Source organism: Oxyura jamaicensis, chromosome 4 (assembly GCF_011077185.1).
Source record: "Oxyura jamaicensis isolate SHBP4307 breed ruddy duck chromosome 4, BPBGC_Ojam_1.0, whole genome shotgun sequence".
NCBI classification, from domain to species: Eukaryota; Metazoa; Chordata; class Aves; order Anseriformes; family Anatidae; genus Oxyura; species Oxyura jamaicensis.
The window spans coordinates 60,154,866-60,169,692 of record NC_048896.1 but is presented as its reverse complement, the minus strand read 5'-3'; positions in this window follow the sequence as shown (position 1 = coordinate 60,169,692).

The following is a 14,827-nucleotide window of genomic DNA, read 5'->3' as shown; positions in this document are numbered from 1 at the left end:
TCTTGTTTTGTAATGCTGATGTTGAACTCTCCATGGCAGTGACTTGAGACACTGTGATAATTCTATTTAGCTTATGGTAACTATCTCAGCAAAAAAAAAAAAAAAAAAAAAAAAAAAAAAAAAAAAAAAGATCCCTTGCCTTGCAGCTTAATAAACTGTCAAAACAGATGCAGCTGTGTAAAATGGATTTGAAATCCTCTTTAATTCACTTTGTATATTTTCATTTCTGGCTTTTCATTGTTCCCTGGTTGTTTAAAGTTTCTTTGTATTTCCAACACCTTTCTTAAATATTAGGAAATCCTGGTCACAAAATTAAACAACACAGTGTAGGTGGCTTTGGTTTTCTTTTTGATGCTAAAACAGAGATTGAAGTGGCCAGTGGGACCTCCCAGAACCTGCCTAATCACAAGGTCCCTTAAGTGGGTCTATATAAAGCTCTAGGGAAAAATCTGGAAGGAGAGTTGCAGGGTATGCTTGAAAGGGAACTACTAAAACATTAATTATCTGATCATCAACATTTTTATGACTTGGGGTCATTTTTTTGCAAATACACTGCAAATACAATTTGAGCAATGACAATTCTGGTGCTAACTGGCAAGCTGAATCTCATTGCAACTTTATTAATGAAAATAATACATTTTTTGATACAGATATCTCAACACTACATACAGCAAACTAAGGTGCATATTGAAATAGTTCCAACATGCATGAGAAATTGCAATGCTTTACTCTTTTATGCTTTTCTAAGAAACATTCCACATGATACTGATTGAAGAGAGGAGTAGTAAACTAGGAGATACTGTCCAGCATGCAACTACTGGTAACATTGAAGTAATCTGAAGGAGTAACTAAAAGATTAAGTAAAAAGAGAGTGTAGGGCTATCGAAAGTAAAAATATTCTTCACTTTTGAAAGTATAGTAAGAGGTTGGAGTAGGGGAAAATGGGAATTTTGTGTCCATTTCTAAATGAGGTAGGAATTTTCTGAGGAGGACTGCCAGCAACTATGAAACCGATACTATAGAAAAAATGAAACTGGCTTTTGAAGTAGAGAATGAAAGCCATCGGTGGGTTCCATCTATGCATAATATAGAATATAAGTACTAACAACTCATGAGGAAAAGCACAGAGCCTCAGTATGTTTGTCATGTAAATATCTTTGAGTGTCCTAATCAAGGGTCTCATGGAAATGCAGTACAGTCTTTCTGAAAGAGATTTTGATGATAACTGACTTAAGTGGTTTACTGAAAGTTGTCAGAAATTCTGGTGTCATGTTGTCCTTTTTGAGTTGTTTGAAAATTGGAAATTCATACTTATCTCTTTATGTTTTCATTTGAAACTGGAAGGGACTTATTTTTGTTTTGAATGACAAATACATTGAAAAAGATGAGAGTTCAGGAAAAAAAAAGGACTGATATGACATCGAGATTTTAAAATGACAGAGTTCAAAATTTAAATAACTATGGGAATCCACTGTGTGCAATTGACAGTTGAACCAGAAAACTTCACAGACTGATGATTTTTGTTCTAGCATATTTGCCTTATGTCCATGTGTCCAGTGTCTAGAGTAAGATTAAATGTGCAATATTAGAACTTTGAAAAGTCCTTCATATGTCAAGAAACAAAGATAAAGAGTCCCTCTCCATCTTTCCTGTAGGCCCCCTTTGGGTACTAGAAGGCTTCTGTAAGGTATGGCTGGATCTTTCTCTTCTCTAGGCTGAACAACCCCAACTCTCTCATCCTTTTATTATTATTATTATTATTATTATTTTAAATAGAAGAGGTACTCCAACCCTCTGTTCATCCTTGTGGCTCTCCTGGACCTGCGCCAACAGGTCCATGTCCTTGTGCTGGGGGTCCCAGGGCTGAATGCAGTACTCCAGGTGGGGTCTTAACAAGGATGGAGTAGAGGGGGAGAATCACTTCCCTTGACCTGCAGGTCATGCAATTGGTTTTCTGGGCTGCAAGTGTGCACTGCTTGTTCATATGCATTTTTTCTTTCAGCAGTACTCCTTTCAGTAGTACCCCCAAGTTCTTCTCCACAGGGCTTTTCTCATAGGGCTGCTCATCATAGAATTATAAAGGTTGGAAAAGACCTCCAAGGTTATCTGGTCCAAACATCCTCTTACTACCAATGTCACCCACTACCTGTTGGGTGTCACACCACTAATCTCTTCATTCCTGAGTCTGTAGTGATGTTTGGGATTGCCCTGAACCAGGTGCAGCACCTTATACTTCACATTGCTGAACTTCATAAGGTTAATTTTGGACCGCTTCTCAAGGTCCCTCTGGATGGCATTCCTTCCTTCTACCATATCAGCTATGGCACTCAGCTAGCTTGGTGTCATCTGCAACTTGCTGAGAGTGCATTCAATCCCACTGTCTGTCATTGATAAAGATATTAAACAATACTTGTTCTAGTACAATTTAGAGACAAGGATGTCTTACAGAAGTCCAGATAGATGATATTAGTTGCCTTGTCCATTCATGTAGTCACTCCATCACAGAAGGCCAGTAGATTGGTCCAGCACTTGGTCAAGCCATGTTGGCTGTCTTGAATCACCTCCCTGTTTTCCATATGCCTTAATACAGCTTCAAGAAAAATATATGCCATGATCTTCACAGGCACAGATGTGAGGCTGACTGGTCTCTTATTTCCCTGGGTCTTGCTTTCTACCCTTTTTAAAAGTGGAAGTATTGTTTCCTTTTTTTCCTTTCACTGGGGACTGCAGCTGACTGCCAAGACTTCTCAAATATGATGGATAGTTAATCCCACCAGGTAGATCCTGCATAGGCAGATACTTGCATACCCACATTTTTTTTTCAGAGATTCCGATTTTGGAGAGGCGATGATCTTTTCTTCTAATAAGCATATGTGAGTAAGAGTGTTACTCAAATTGCTTTGATATTATGCTTTGATTTTTAGCTTCTGTCAGATACTCAGTTGAGATCAGCAGCTGTCTCAAACATTTTCAAACACAGTGATAGATGGGAAAATACTGTATAAAGTAAATTACTGTAAGTTTTCCATAGAAAATACAGAAGGATTGCTGAGGTTCCCTTGAGAGTTCATTTTCTTCCCTGAAAACCTATAGATTATCTTGGATAGGCATAATTATATGTCAATAACATGTTTTGCTTTGTATAGTTTCTGGAAATTTAAATTCATGTGTTAGAATGTCAGTGTGGAACCAAAAGAGCTGTGAACCTGAGCTAAATGTATGTTATGGTGCTTCCAAATATATTCAGAAACTGCTGAAATTTAAACAATGTTAACTTCTTCAAGGGGATTATATCAGTTTAATGTTGCTGGGGGTCAAGATTACTGGAAACATAAACATACAATTTTTTTCTCAGATTATAAGTAGTTGTTTTGATAAGTACATTTAAACATGAATTCTTCCAATGTGAAAACAGTAAGCAATCAGTTGAATTGTCAAGGATGATGCCCTGTGCTGTCACTGTCTTCAGGTATATGTCATTACTTACGATGTTAGACAGGAAAAAAAGATACAGCTTTCATCTTGTATTGAATAAGTCAAAAATGATAATTCTGAACTGACAGTTCTAGGTTTGCAGAGTATCTGTAACTTTTCTGATTTCTCTGATATTAAGCTTCAATTTCAATCATTTTGGGACATGTACTGTTACTATGAGGTATAAAACTCTGAAAGAGCCAAGTTTTAATAGGAATACTTAGTAGCAGGTGTATAATAGTGTCTGACTAATTGATAGAATTCCTGTAATGGTGCTGCATTTGTATGACTGAGCTAATGCTGTATGTACGAGTGCAAAATCACAATTTTCCCATTTACTAGGGACATGATACAGCCTGAAGTTCTAAACCTTCATATTTTCATTGGATTTTTGCTTATTTTCACAGGAGAGCAAGGTGATTTTTTCTTACTATACAATGCCTGTACTCAGGAAATGCTAAATGCAAATGAAACAGGCTGTAAAGAGTTGAGTGTCCTGAGAGGAAGCAGAATAAACTCCTCCTTGTCAACAGAGTGAGACACGTTATCATCAGTGGTGAAAAAAATGTGATTGTACAGCCACATCACATCTAGCCAAGTGGTTCACATTTACCATGAATAGATAAATTATAATTGATGCCTGCCTAAATCCAGAATTCAGGTCATAAATATGATTTTACTTAGTTCTTGCAAACACCTTGATACAACATTAGTGCCATGTAACCAAAAAACATTTCAAAGATATACTTGACAACAGTAATGCAAGTTAGACTACAGTATGTTAGTGTACTCTAGCACAGAGCTATCATAATTGATTTGGCTATAACCGGACATCTGTGATTGAATGTAAAACATTGGTGATTTTTGAGTACCAGCTCTGCACCTCTTCTTTTGGTGTTTTCACAGGAAAAGGAGAGAAAGAAAGAATCCTGTATGAATATGTTTTAGATTTTCCAAACCACTGGGCCACAAGACCTGTTTGTGCACAATTTAGTTAGTGGTGTCCCTTTCAAACATGTGTTATAATTAATATTATTCCAAATTGTTTTAAATGGTTCCAGCTTGCATTGATTGTACTTATTCTTCAGTCAGTCCAGGATCCCTTTAAAACTGAATGTGTATGATGATGGTATCACATACAATGAACTTATTTTCATTTTGCGTGTTGTACTATCTTAAAATCTGGGATTTAAAAACATTGAAGTGTATGATAAAAGCTCCACATTACATCCATGTACATTTTATTGTAGTTCAGTTTGTAGTTAAAGTCTGTAATCTTTTATTAAAGCATTTCATTTTTCATATGACACCCTAAAGGACATTTTTAGTTTAAAAATGGGTCAACTGTAAGACACCTTGATGAGGATTTGAGCAAAACCCTATTTATCGTTTGCACTACTGGCTTTTTCTTCTCCATCTTTCAGCTGGAGCAAAAGCAGTCACTTACATTTATTATAAGTGACTAGAGTATTTCAGTTTTGGTTTCTAATGCACTATGATGTTGCAATATTTCCATTGCAAAACAGCAGATGTACATTTATTAAAAAAAAAAAAAATCCACTGGCAGTGTTAAAGTATATATATAATGAAATATAGAAAGGTAACTAAATGTCCACTTCTGTATTTGATTATAGGACTTTTTGAAGACTTAAGGCTTTTTTTTTTTTTTTTTTTTTTTTTTTTTAGTACACATTTTGCAGGATGTAAGTCCAGAGGCACAGCTTGTTCTGGCAGTATCCATATAAATTAAATTTCAGTTGTACACTAGCAAAATACTTGAGCATAAAGTTAACAGAGGAGGCACATACTTGAGTGAGACTTTTTTCACTCTTCAAGTCTGAAATGCCTTGCTGATTTATGTTGCTGGATTTAAAACCCCTTTGATTCCAGGTAGTTGTCCAAATAGGTTCATATACATTGAAGACAATCTGAAGCTGTAAAATAATAGTAACAACAAGCTGTGAAATATGTTGCCATAGAGAACTCTGGATGCTAAAATTTATGTTGGTTCAAGAGAAGAGTAGAAAAGTTCACGAAAAGAAATCCTTCCATCAGTACAACATCCTTTGAAGGCTTTAATTTCAGTACTCTCAAATGTTTAGAAGATATGAGAGTATGCAAGAAAGTAGCATATGTATTTTTATTGATTTATTATTATTATTATTTTAATGCTGTTGTATTTCTTTTTGGCTCTTTGCTATTGTTGAAAACAAGCTCCTGGTTCCGAAGGCTTTCAGGGTTACTCTCTACAGCCATTCATGTATCTGAAATGCTAGTCATATTTTCATATTATGTGATTCTAATACTCTGTCTTAATTAAAATGCATTTATTTCATATAATAGACAGCAGTAATTTACGAGTAGTTTGGAATTATTTTTATATAACCACTTGTGGTGATATTAAAACTGTAATGCCTTCAGCCTGTAGATAGATTCTGCAGTTTGAGGACCTGCAATCCACTACAAGGTGCAAGACTGTGCCAATGTTCTCAAAGCTGATTCATAAATATTGAAGTGCAGTGGATACAGAGGAGTACTTGCTTTTGTCAATATATGTAACAGTTTGCACATTTAATATCAAAAATGGGCTTTTTGTTCAGTTCCTATTGGAGTCCAATTGAAATTCTAACTCAAAGTATAACATTTGGGAAGTAATCAGTTTTGTCTTCTTGTCCCAGCATAACTAATACCCATTCTCCACCACAGAAATACTGATAAACCTACTGTTAAGGTGGGGCTAGCAAGGAAACTGTGAACATTAGCTTCAAGTGTGGCTATAGATAAACTGTTTTGATTGGAGAGTCTTCTCAGTTTTGAAATGCCTATCTGTTTCTCACCTCCTTTCTTTGAAGGTTAGCCTTTGCTTTATCACAGAAGCACTTTGTGCACTTGTCTAGATTTGCAAAGCTAAGTGCTGGAAAATTACAGTCTAATTCTTCCACCTCGGATCAGAATGCTGTACTTGTAGTGGTAAATGGTAGTGCCTTAAGCACTTGAGACATCAGTAGAATGAGAAAGAGCATTTTGTAAGTAAGGTGCCACTCACTACAAGGAGCTGCTCAGTGCATGCAAAATCAGACTTTTAAGAGTGTTCCCCCCTCCCCCCCCCCCCCCCCCCTTATGTATGAAAAATGTGATTTTCTGTTATTCTTGTTCTGGTAGACATACCTACTTTCCATATGCTTGCATGCATTGAACCTTGCTGGGGTGCATGCTGGCTTTGATCGTTTCATGCAATGCAAATTTAATTTAGGAAGGAAAAGCACTCAGGTAATGCAGCAGTACTTTAATCAATGGGTGGATCATGCCTAGAATTCATGAAAGCATTGGAAAGGTGACCTCTCAGGTACTGTATTGTTTCCTGTACTTGTCTTCAATGCAGGAGGCAAGAAGGAGGGACGTGACAGTGTGTTTTGGAAGTTCTTATTTGATATATGGGCCTTCAGGGACTGTAACCAGCTGATACATGGTAGTGTCCTTCAGTCTCATCTAATGTCAGGGCTTGGCATGGTGCAGAGAGTGTGGGAATGGGTATTGTGCTTCGATAACTTTCCCAATAGCCCTTACTGTGCCATGAGAATCTCTGTACAGCTGAGACTCCCCCCCCCCCTTTTTAATTATTATTTTTTATTATTATTATTTTTTCTGAAAACTGAAGTAGTTTAGTTAACCTTTTTAAGATGGATGGCAAGGTGACAGGGGTCTCTCTTGCAGAATTTTTGTGTTATGTTGAAAGAATTTATGGAAACCATTGCAAGATCTTGTGCCTGCAATATTTTCACTCAATTTGGCATATCCAGCAGATTCAGGTACGCAGCTGAGACTGCATGCTTTACCAGGATCAACCTCTGAGCTTTCTACCGCTCATGTATTGTTACTTTTTATAATGATTCATTCCTCTATAAAATTCTTCACTGAATACACTATTCTAACCTTGCCACTCATTGGAATTTTAATCCAAAATAAGTGTGGACAATTACAACACTTATTACCAGTCGTATCACTTATATAATCTTGTATCACTCACTGTAGGTCAAAAAAGGGAATGCTTTTGATTTAGATGGATTTCATATTGTATGAATTTATAGCACAAGAAGCATTACTCAATATGGCCTGACAGAGCCCTACAAATTGTTTCCTACAGCATCATTTTCTTTTGGATCAGATATCTGTTTTTAATTTGCATAGAGGATACCTCATCTAAATTTACTGCACTGGAGACAAGCAAGTCAGACATTATCAAGACTATACTGGCTGCTAATGTCTCTGCCTACTGGTTTAGAGGGAGCATAAATTAATTTGCCATTATTAATCCTATCTTGAGAGGCTACAGATAATTCTATTCTAGTAAAAATGTTTCAAGCAGTTTGTTGTATCAGGTCTACTTACAATCTTGTGGATATATCATACAATATGGTGCATATAACACACAACAGCCTGCTTTGTTCATCTTTAGTCTGGTTTAGAATTGAAAGTATTGCTGTCATGTTAGAAAAGATAGCCTAGAGAAAAAAATAAGCAATTACATATCCTTAACCATATTCCCAGACAATGGAGCTCAGAGCTTTGTTTTGTCTCCTGTTCTACCCTCTCCTTTCCCCCCAAAATTCTGGATAGTGCCAAATCCTGATGCAGTATCCCTTTGTTGTCCTCGTCCCCTGGCTAAAGCTGTGCTGTATTCAACTTCCAGCTTATCTACTGAGGTTATCTTCTTGCTATACACCTTTTGTATAATGTACTTTCTCATTAAGAACATTTATTTTATTATAATTTTATCTGGCATATCTATGCCCTCTCTTCAAAAATGTCTGTTCTGTTTTTGTCTTCCTCATCTGCACAACGGAGTCATGTTTCTTTTTGTCTTCACCCTCCTCTTTCGATAACTCCAAGACCTACTGGTAATGGCTGCCTCTTAGTTCATTTTTTTGTTAACAGTTGTGTTTGAAATGTCTTTGTCATGAAAACCCTGTCTTAAAAATATTCTTCCCAGGAGGTCTCCTAATCCAACAGTAATCCAATAGACAGAACAGCCAAAAGAATACCCTGCACTTCGAACGTTTTCATTCATCAGGTAACCCAGAGCTTTATTTGTACAAATTGCATAGTTTGACTCTTAAATAAATGCTGATTAGTGTTAGACTGTCATAAAATATAATTTGCTCAATGTCAAGCATGTTTGCGGCACACAGTGGTTAAGTGAGAATAAAAAGCTTCGGAGATGAAAGTGAAACACTCAAAGCTCACAAACTTAGAAGCCTGCTTTTCCAGGGTCAATGCATAAACTGTTTCTACAGAACAAAATTAATACAAAATGCTTTCCGTCTAAATTTACACAGGCGACTGAACCACTATCTTTTTTTTTTCTCCCCACTCTGAATTTGCATCAATATTGTGCTAATAGCATGAAATTTTGCTATCTGGTATATCGTTTCATCTTTCAAATGAGATGACTAAACTTCTGCGTAATATTCTAAAAAGCACTTAAAATTATTTCAACTCAGGTTCAGCAAGCATTTTAAAAATTTTATTCCTTCTTGTACTGTAGCTTGTGTGTTCAGTTATTGCATTTTGATTGGAATTCTTTTTAGTGCTTCTCTTCCAGAATTACTTGAAATAATTTTTACATGATAAACATGGATTCATTTTTTCTGTATTTCTTTGATTTGGAGAACTGCTTTCACAGACATTTAAGATGTAACTTTAGTTGTGGACAAATTCAGTAACTGTTTGAAAGAATGTCCCCAAACCTTATGCATATCCTGGCAGACAGATAGTAATAGGTGATTATCAAGGTTTTTGAGGTATGCTCTGGAAGATTTTTCAAGTTGAGCTTTTTTGAGGAACTAAGTAACAATTTAAGTAGTTGAGTATGTTGTTCAATTAACAGAGCTTTCATCAAATCTCAATAGCTGTCTTACACAAAAATGGTAGACATGTAAGCAGATGTAATGTTATTTTGCTCTAACAACAAAGGTCTTCATGACACAAGCAGAACAGATTTAGAAATATTATTATTAGCTTTTTGTTAGATCAGCCAGTATAGTTCCAGATTTATACCATCCGACATTACTCAGAGAAGGAATTAAGTGCATGAATGCTTGATGATTTTATCAATGAAAGCATTTAGTCTAATGAAATATATTTTATTATACCTACAAATACTTCTCTCAATAGATTACAGGATATAGTGGTATATAGGTATGCTGTAAATACATACCAATGTTTTATCGTACTTGTTTTATATGTTAGTGTTTTAGCTAGTTCTAGGTTCAGAGGTGGAACTGAATATATTTCTTATATACATATTGATCAATGGTTGCATAGATATGCTCTGGCATATTAAGAGAACAATACCTGAGAAAATACAATTTATTTATTTATTTATTTATTTATTTTTAATGTAGTATGAAAAGATTTTTTTAGCCCCTTTTATTCTTTATCTTTTAGTTGGTAGTGAGACATGAGGCAGGTAGATTGTCCACCAGTGATTTTAAGCACTTTGAGCATATTTTGTTCTTTTTCACATCTTGGATTTATATATTCAGCTTTGATCTGCATTACATACTTATACATTTGCCTAAGGAATATTTGAGATTTAATATAGTCTGTCCCTGTTTTGGGATCTTGCAGTTTGCTTTTGTAAGAAGAAAGCAGCAGCAATTTCATTCAGTATTGAAAAGCTCATGTATTGAGATTCTGGCTACTTTAAGGTACAACTTGCATTTATCATAAGTACAGAACCTTGGATAGTAACGTGTGGTGTAAATATTTTACTGACGTCGGTTTGGATAGATGCTTCAAAGATTCATAAGCAGCAAAGCCATGAATGAGTTATGTAGGTCATCCAAGTGACTGCCTTTGTAACAACATAGTTGTGCTTTTGGTGGGTGCCACAAATAACATGAGAGAAAATAAACTTATTAACAATGGATTTTTTTTTTCTTTCTATTTTCTTATCTATGCACTTGCACAGACAGGTTTCCTTAGTAACGTGAATCTATTTGTTCTAGTCTCAGAGGATGAAAGCAATTTTAATTTGCTAAACTCAAGAGACCCTTTAAAAAAAAAATTTCTGAGAGCATTTTATGAACAACAATGTAACGGTTAATAGGATCTGATATCTTGGGGTTGTCTATGCTTGGACATCAATGTTTTGCAGCCTACTGAGAGTCCGTGAAACCAGTACTGCTGTGTGGAATATCAAACCATCTACTGCCAAGCAAATGTTGGACTGCAAATGCACACTTTGCCCAGAAATTAATATTATTTCATCTGACAGTTGGCCTTCTCATGCTGGAAAGTGAGAATTTTTTGTGGCTTTTACTTCAGAGTTAAGAAAAAAAAACATGATGAAAAGTAATATGGATTATAGTGTCTGAGCTTCAGCATAGACTTGACTGGGCTGTATAAGCTAGGCTATCGCTCAGGTTAGCATTTGTGAGAAGTTCCAGCTGCAGTTTGACAACTTTCCTTGGCACTGAGCCAAGGTGCACAGAGCTTCTGACTACTTCCGAGAGCAGTCTGATTTTCCTGAGATCCTTAGTCTTGAATGCTTTCTCATCCTTGCTCTTTAGCAAAGAGGTGGATTTCTTAACATTTGAAAATGTACTGACAACAACCTAACTGATCATATTACATACATGGGGAAGAGTAATCCAGTGTATTTTTCAGATGGGAATTTCAGTTTTGGGGAAGGAAGATTGAGTCTTGTCTCTGAGATGTTTTCAAGTGCTTGCCTTTTGAAGATCTTCATGTATCAATCTGAGACTGATGTTTCACTGTGTGATGTTTTGCATCTTCTGGTGAAGCTCTTCTGGTGAAGACTAGCAACTTAAGTTAAATATGTGGTGATCGCCTGGTGAAATCAATGCTTTCCTCGAATTGGCTCAGGACCATCTTTAAAGTTCCAAGACATGAAGGTAGGTTAAAGTCACCAACTTCTGCTTTCCTGCCTTGGCCAGCAACCCCTTTCCCTGCACACAAACTTAAACTTGGTCACCAGGCAGGTTTTCCAAGTCTCCAAGCTTTAATTTATTATTGCAAAATGGTATGCATTTAAACTATCTATACCTACAGGTTATAAATATGACAGATGTCTATAAACTATCTATACCTACAGGTTATAAATATGACAGATGTCTATTATTCTACCAAGAAAGTCCCAATTTAAATTACACACAGTGTAATGCTCTCCTGAATTTTTCCTAATGAAGGTTGGTTTTATGAGATAATATGCTATTATTGGATCGTTTCTAGATGCTTTGTAGGCTTTATACATTTGACAGTTCAAGAAACAATACATTTACACAGAAAATGCTTCCCTCTAAGCAAACCAGAGAATGCCCACAGCCATCTATAGATGTGTGTTGGTGGATTGATAATGACTGTAGTAATGTTTTTGAAATGTGCATGTTCGTAAGCACTGATTACTAGGTATAACAACAAGCATTTTATGGATAGAAGGGGACTTTTATTTCTTAAAAGCCATCCTGTTTTCTTCATGTGGTGATCAGGGCTAGTTTCAATGTCAAATAGGACAAAGGACGGAGGGGTGATGAAACACAGTTGTGGCATTGCATGAACAGAAGGAAAGCCTCTAATGCCCCTTGCACACTGAACACCATTTTGCTTGGCAAGATGCACCATTTATTTCATTGGGACTTCACTGAGTCAAGATAAATTACATTTCAGCAGGATAAATTAGCCTGTGAGAGCTTCATGCTGCTGAGACTTGGATGCCCAGGCTAGATCATTTAAAGTTGGGTTTGGTATTATCTGTAAATTACTCTGCATTCTCTGGCATAGATATCTGCTAGGAATATGTACGTGCTTATTTTGTAGGGTCCTTTTGGCCACTGCAGCATTGTGCTACCATTTGGATGCAGTCCACCAAAGAGCTGCAGTTCAGTCTTTTAATTGGTGCTTTTCAGGTGAAAGCAAATGAAAAAGCTCATAGATTTCATTATAGCCAAAGGTTTTCAGTGGGTTTATTTATTTATTTATTTATCGATACTGACATTTTGGTGCTTTTAAACATACTTACACTGGAAGGTTAAAGCAGGTAGAAGTATGGTATGACACATGCAGCAGCTTTCTACATTAGCCTATTAGAATGAATATCTGTATTCACAGTAATATGGAAAGGTCAGCTGAGTCAATTGTACCTTTAGACATAGCTTTCAAATGTATATCCTTGGAAACACCCTTGGTGACATTTTAGTAGCAACCCAAGTTTTCACTTGACCATAGCACTGCAAGTAGAAACAAATATTTACTAAATGCTAGAAGCGGTATCAGAACGAGAGTCACACAGAGATGGTGCTGCTTACCTTCTTCATGTACTGAAGACTAGTTTTCATTTTTCTTTCTGTGTTGCTGCTGGTTGGGAAGATGCTGCTGCCTTGTATACTTAGATGTTTCTAAGTTATTGTATTCCCTGGGAGTGAAACTTGGATTTCTTACAGGAACAAATCTAGAATCAGAATGCACCCAGCAGCTTTCTAATGACTAGGGTTTCTTGTAACCACTCCCCACCCCCCCACCCCCCCTTTTTTTTTCCTCCTAAACAATCTAAATAATAACTTTAAAAGTTTGCAATATGCTGTTATGAGCTTTGGTTGTAGCTCCTGAGGGGTGAAGCAAGACTTCAGAGAAGACAAACATGCCAAGTAAAACCTGGGAAAACACCCTCCTGTGATTTAGGAAATGGAAGTGTATACACAAACACATTCAAAGACAGAAATTTCAAAATATCTGTAAATAAAATAAGGATTCAATATCCTTCATATAAAATTGTTTTGAGAGCTATCTTTCTGCTTGTCATCGCTCTCAGCAATGTTTCATTTCTTCTTGGACTGAAATTCATCTTAGATCTTCTTTGGGAATTTGATGACTTGTATGACTTGTACTGTTATTTGCCTCGGCACCAAGGCAAGGCACCAAGGCAACTTTCTATAAACTGATCTTGCATGTAGCGTGTCCCACAGAGGCTAAGCAGTGCAGGGTCTGACATAACACTTAAGTAGACTTAAGTAGTCTGGAGGTTTCTGTATGCCTTTTAAAGTATGCCTAAGGAATTAAGCGATATGCTGAAATGACCTATCAGAGAAAAAAGGATAATATTTTCCCAATAGCTTTTTTTTTTTTTTTTTTTTTTTTTTCTGTTGTGGAAAACAGATACCATCTGCTTAGTATTCTAACAGTTTAGCTCTTCAGAATTTAAGTATCTGAGCTTTCACTGAGTAAATTTCATTGTTGTTCTCTGGAAGCCACTAGATAGTGTTATGCTTATCTATTGCTATTTGTTTCTGAATCAATTGTAGGAAAAAGAGTGCCTAGTTTTATATTGTCATAATATATTATTTTACTGGGTACATTAAAAAGTCTTGGAACCTAATATAAATATTGAAATTATTTACAATAATATTTTTTAATTAGTTCCAGTGTATATGTATTCCATGTATATCTTTAAGAGCAACATAACCAAAGGGGAAGCAATTCCTGTGTTATCAAAGGAAGAAAACTTAGATGCATACATTGTGCACCCCAGAATAAACACATTAACAAAAAGTGCAAAAAAAATAGAATATCAAATTTTGGAATGCCAGAATGCAGGACAATATATATAGAGACTTCAGTTAGCTGTCCAATTAAAGTACAGTTGGAAAGGTTTTAATGGCCAGATCTTGTGTAGTTTTTTTCTTCTTGCAGGACCTCTGCCTTTTACATTGTGTATATACATATATATGTATGTTTTATATATGCACTTATACACAGTTGTACAGTGTTCACCCTGGGGTTATTTATTTATTTTTTTTAATACTGGACTATATGGTATATGGCTCTAAGCATTATTTACTTTGCCATCCAAATGCTACAGAGTACAAAATTACTAATTTCCTTCTGTGCTCATTTGTTATATTCTTTAGTAGTAGTATTGAACTGTTTCACAAACCCTAAGGAATTTATCATCACAGTGATCTTATGTATTTTTTTTGCTTCCCACCTCTTATCTATGTTTAATGCAGAATAGAAGAACAAAACTTAAAATAGGAAGTTTTTACTAATTCGGTTCTTGGTCCAGTTTTCCATTGGTCTTGATAGAAGCTCATTTCCTCCTGATTTGAATGCCCAGTGTACATCAGTCACCATTTCTGGTTTTAGAAGCCTTTGAGATGCAAGTCATTTGTCTCTGTGGTGAGGTGTTTTTTTTTTTTCCTTTTCTTTTTCCTTTTCTTTTTCCTTTTCTTTTTCCTTCTTTTTCCTTTCCTTTTCCTTTTCCTTTTCCTTTTTCCTTTTCCTTTTCCTCTTTTTCTTTTTCTTTTTCTTTTTCTTTTTCTTTTTCTTTTTCTTT